The sequence below is a fragment of the Microcaecilia unicolor genome, chromosome 1 (genome assembly GCF_901765095.1).
Source record: "Microcaecilia unicolor chromosome 1, aMicUni1.1, whole genome shotgun sequence".
Classification (NCBI taxonomy): domain Eukaryota; kingdom Metazoa; phylum Chordata; class Amphibia; order Gymnophiona; family Siphonopidae; genus Microcaecilia; species Microcaecilia unicolor.
In genome coordinates this window covers 43,519,494-43,525,493 of record NC_044031.1, presented here as the reverse complement: position 1 = coordinate 43,525,493, position 6,000 = coordinate 43,519,494, and positions in this window count along the sequence as shown.

Below are 6,000 nucleotides of genomic sequence, written 5' to 3'. Positions count from 1 at the left end.
AAGCTGTATTAGCTTTATTTAAGCTCTGCACCAGGTGACTTAGATGACGTCACCCACATGTGAGAATATGGCCTGCCTGTCCTTGGAGAATCATGCTATACCTCTGGTACAACTTCAGTCTAAAAGTGGGTCCACTTTCAAGCAAGCAGCAGCAGCAGCAGCACACACCATTGTGTTTAAGGTTACACATGCACATATGATTTGTATATTCAAGGTTATAGTTATATTTTTATCCTGGGCTGTGGCAGAAGAGTTACATGGTGAACAGCTGAATTTTACTGCTCTCCATATCACTTGGCAGGTCATCCTCTCTCTCTCTCGTCCTCCACCCCCCCCCCCCCCCAAATCAACCCTTGAATGGTTTAGTGGTTATAGCACTGAGCTGGCTCTAGGGAAGCCAAGGTTCTAATCTACTGCTACTTCCTTGTGATCTTGGGCAAGTCCCTTAACCCTCTCTTACCTAAAGATACATTAGGTTTAAATCCTCAAGGGGCTGAATACCAAGTGCCTGTACACTTTAGCTAACTGGCAATATTTATACTCTAAACCAGAGCAGTGATTAGGCCAAATAGGGCAACAGTCCCTCTGTCCATAACTCTCCCCAGCAGAGGTAGTAAAGTAGGGGGCCTGTAAGTCCAGTGATATCCACAGACCCTGCCCTCTCCACACGTGGGCTTCCCATGCAGAACACTGGGGTATGAGAGAGCATATTGATACAGTCCTGTACAGACTGTTGCTGCCATCATGATCTGAATAAGTGTGGGGAGGAAGATGTGGATAGGGGAGTGGAGGCATGCTCTTATTTTAATGATCTGGGCTCATACCTATTGGATAAAAGTTTGAGCAGCACCAGATTAGTCTCTTTCCTGACCAGGAAGGAGCCAACTCCCATTCAGTACTGAACAAGATTATTGTTCTCTTCACCATCAGCTCTGTCATGAAGGGCAAGAGAGCTGCTTTGATGGCAACTCCAGCAGTGGGGAAGTAAGGCCAATGGCGGGAAGATTTATATGGTCTTTGTCCCAAAACTGGCAAGAGACAGATCAGGGCTTAGAATATCAATATTGTATGCTAACGGTGGATGCTGTGTATCTCAATGGGGGGAGAGAAAGATATTAAAGTTTAATATAGCAAGTAAAATGTTAGTAATACTGCTGGATTGTTGGTTTAATCGGTCTGTGCCAGAGCCAGTGGTTGGGAGGGGGGGGGCTGGTGGTTGGGAGGCGGGGATAGTGCTGGGCAGACTTATACGGTCTGTGCCCCGAAGAGCATAGGTACAAATCAAAGTAGGGTATACACAAAAAGTAGCACACATGAGTTGTCTTGTTGGGCAGACTGGATGGACCGTGCAGGTCTTTTTTTTCTGCCGTCATCTACTATGTTATGTTACTATGTAATGTGACTGTTGGGTAGACTGGATGAAGCATGCAGTTCTTTTATCTGTCAACATTGACTATGGTACCACTCTACCGTGATAAATATTAAAATCCCAGTACAGCGAAAGCAGACACTTTGTATTCAGTCACTGGAGGAGGTGATGGTGGTGGTGACGACTTTCCTTAAAGGCTTTGTGGGCGGTGACACTACCCAAGGTTGCTGCCAGCTGTAAACATAGTTAAAACCAGTGGTATTGATTGCTTCTGTGTCAGCATTGCAATCCTACTTTACCTGGAGATTAAACACAATACCCCTTAAGAGGTGTGAGGCAAGGCAGACTACCACCTACTGATCTTACCTCCACTGCAACCCTGCAAACCGCAGGCAGCTAGTCACCACGCTGACCCTTCACCTCTATGCACCTCAATATCAGACCCCTCTTCCCATCACACTAGAAAGTTACACACTCATGGAGTCCCACAGTTAACATCTATTGCATTTTATTTCAATTTACAATAGTAAGCACCACAACAAACTGGAAAGCTTGTCTACGGAGGACAGAAGGTCTTATTACAGAGTCCAATAAAAGGATGACAATTGGCAGAAGCAAGAAAGGAATCCCACATCTCAGTATCTGCTTCTGCTCAACTTAAATAACCACTTCTAACACAGTTGGACTATCTCTAATAAAAGAGAGACAATGATTCCCAACCCCAACCAACCACTTCCCGCCGCTCTATAAAACTGAATGTCTTAAGTTCTCCTGAAACATCCAAATGCTCTAAAGATCTGCAACAAATGTAAAGCTCCGTTAGGTAAGCATCAGTGAGAATGAGGAGAAATTCTATTCCACGCTTTTGCATTGTTAACTTTTTTTTCCATCTGAATTAAAGATTTGCAAATAAAAAACAGTGCTAATCAGGTGCCAGGCTTGGAAGACACTTATGTAGAACTGAATTTCAGCCTGCAGCATGTCACTGGCAGTTACCCTTTCCTTGTGACAGAAGAAAAGACAGGCAGAGAGATATGTAAAACGCAGCTGGTAGAAGGATCCATTTCCACATGGTGAAAATATTTCTTGCATGTCCATATGAAAAATAGTCCTGCTGAAGACGTTAACTCCTCTTGCATATAACTCTGCCAGAGTTTCTGCATAGCCAAAGAAACTGAAATGCTTTAGAATAATTAGGTGAAATGAATAGTCTTAGCCATCAAACAGGTGAATACATAAAAAGGATTTCATTCAGCAGCAGTCTGTAACAGCTCCACAGAGCTATAATACAAATTTCAAGTTCTTTTCAAGCCAGAATCACTTATTTCAATTCTTGAGACATTTAACTTCCTATAATTTCATTTGCATTATGAATAGCAAACTCATCCTCTCTTGATGTGGATACAAATCTAGGGGCATTTCAAGTGCTGAGCAGAGGCGTAGCCAGAAAACAGATTTTGGGCGGGCCTAGGCAAGAACTAGGTGGGCACCAAGTGTTCTCCCCCACCCCCCAAAAAAAATCTCAGCTGGCGGGAAAATGCTTCTTTCCACCTTGGCAGTCTGCAGCAGGCATGCGCTGAAAACTGAGCATGTGCAGGTGCCGGTATCGTGGAGAGTAGCGTTTTTGTTACCATCGGGGGAAGCCTTCAGCTGGCAGAGCTTGGTATCCTCACCAGCTATCACTAAATATGTGCTATTGTTGGGTGGGCCTGAGCCCTAAGTGGGTGGGCCCTGGCCCACCCAGGCCCCCCCTGTGGCTACGCCACTGGTGCTGAGTATGTTTCTTCAAAGCACATAAACCATAGTTTAAGTCAGTATTTTAGCAAAGCTATCACACTGAACATGCCCAGTAACACCATGCTGAGGACAGACTATATGCTGGGGCTGAGGGATACTCCCCTGGGTCCCAGCAAGCAGCTCTAATTTCCCTTCATACACACTTCTATAGAACAGAAATATGATAGAGGTGGTTTGTGAAGCTCACCTATGTCCAATTTCATTCCTGTGCACAACCACAGACCCCAGCTGATATCTGGCTTGCCTTCAAATTGTTACCCTTTGTGTCTCTACCACTGGGGACATTCCAGGCACCCACCTTTTTCCATAAAAATATTTCTCTAATACTGCTCCCCAGTCTATCTCCATGGAGCCTGCTGTTGCAGAGCTTTCTTTCATTCAAAAGAAGTTTGCTTCTTGTGTATGGATTCCCACTTACAGATTCTATTACCAGCCACTTTTAAGGACATTTAGGCTCACTGTTTTCAACTGACTGTTTTAGAATCTAAATGTACAGTTCTGTAACAGGACAGTCCCATATAACACGATGTGCAAGTGTTGGAAAAGTGTGAGAAAATCTGGAAATAGTTCAAGCCCAGAGTTTCTCCTTAAGCAGAGCTACTAACCTCTCCAGAATTACTTGAAGCTTAGCTCTCTTCCCTCTGCCAAGCAGCCATGACCAGGCTGTATTTTAACTGGCTCATTATATGAGGCCCCCCTCATGCTACCCATTATCAAGAATTGAAAGTTTGCTCCTTACACCAGGCAGGACTATTTCCATTAAAAATTCCCAGATGGAAAGGACTTTCCCTATCGTAGGTGTGTGTGTATTCAAGATATGAATCATATGAAGACAGCTTGAGACTTAAAAAACAAAACAAAAAAAAAACGAGCCCACTGCTATAAAACCGCACAAAAATGTCTTCTGCTTTCTCCTGCAGACATAGTTATAAAACAGATGCCTTATTCAGCTTCTGCTGCCTTTAGGACACAGTCTCTCTCCAAAACTTTAGGAATTGTTAAAAAAATAATAATTAAAAAAAAAGAGTCAAACAGAACATAGCCAAGCTTGATCTTTACCACATTTAAATCAAATGGGACACAAAAGAGTTGAAGGAAATTTCCAACCATAATCAAAATTGCTAAAAACAGTTCACAAAAAGAACGTCTTTCCTTCAGTGTAGAAGTCAGGGCACAAAACACCTCTAATTTAGTGCTCTCACTGCAGGTATCCTCACACGTTTATGAGATGCATCTCTAAGCATTTGAGAATGGGTGTGTAGGAGAAGCTCTCAAACATTTAATGCCAAGTTCTTGGGTATTAAAAGAGAAACCTGAATGGGGGAGAGGGGGAATAGTTTCAAGTCAGTTTACATACCCTCTCCAAATAGCTTCCGGTAGTTCTGGTATCTGCAAAATCCCTGTAAACTGCATTACTACAGAAGAATATAAAATGGAGCATACACCTTTTGTTCTAATAAAAAACTAAGAACAAAACATGAAGCACTATAGAAGGGGGCAGAGAAGTTACCTGATGGATACAATCAAACTGAACAAAAGCAGTATTCTAGAGCAAAGAAAGCAACCTAATACCAAAAAGACCGCTCTAGCAAAAATAACTAACTGGTGCTTGTTTTTTTAAAAAATGGAGAAAAAAACCCTCAGAAACCATAAGCCAAATTGCCTGAAGGTTTAGAGCGTGGTTAGGACTGATCTTACATCAACTTGTAACACACGCTACAGTTCGATCATTGGGCCAAAAAACTCCATTTTGAAAAAAAGGGGCTCATAGAGTTTTTAATCGCCTCAATATTAAATTGTTGGTAAACAAATTGGTTTTCTTTCAGTAAGTTCATATATAAAGATTCAAAGTCATTCAAATACTTTTTCAAAAGATTATCGCATCAGCATATCAGGAAACACTTAGCTTTTTAATGTGTTAGAACCAGGTACTCATCGCTGTCCGTTCTACGGGAACCCGTTTCGCCTAGAAACGTGGCTTCTTCAGGAACGGAGTGCTGTAAGAGTATGCTGAAAATTTTTAACCGGACGTCTGCAATGCTTCAAGATGGCGCCTGGTCCTAACACATTAAAAAGCTAAGTGTTATTTTCCTGATATGCTGATGCGATAATCTTTTGAAAAAGTATTTGAATGACTTTGAATCTTTATATATGAACTTACTGAAAGAAAACCAATTTGTTTACCAACAATTTAATATTGAGGCGATTAAAAACTCTATGAGCCCCTTTTTTACAAAATGGAGTTTTTTGGCCCAATGATCGAACTGTAGCGTGTGTTACAAGTTGATGTAAGATCAGTCCTAACCACGCTCTAAACCTTCAGGCAATTTGGCTTATGGTTTCTGAGGGTTTTTTTCTCCATTTTTTAAAAAAACAAGCACCAGTTAGTTATTTTTGCTAGAGCGGTCTTTTTGGTATTAAGTTATCTGATGGCTCAGCACTCTGGCTGCTTTTGGTAATTGCAGAAACGGAGCAATTCTTTCAACAAGGGGCACAAGAGATTCCGCACCCCTCCCATCAGACCTTACTATAAACTAGGCCCCACCTGCCTGGGCAGCAGCACACCAAGCTGCAGATGGGTCACGGCCCGTCAAACTGAAGCATTTTCAGGCACACTACTTGCATCCTTGGAGAGCTTTGGCCAGCTTGGCATACAAATTCTTCAAAGGCTAATTTTGATTACACTGAGGCAAGAACTACAGCCAGTGCTACCTGTGCCCAATGACCAATGATGGAGCCATTTGATATTAAAAGCCCTTCAGAAAATGTGGCTAAAACCTATGCCTTTCTTTTTTTTTCTAGGGTAGGTAACAATTGAAACTGTTAATGAGCTA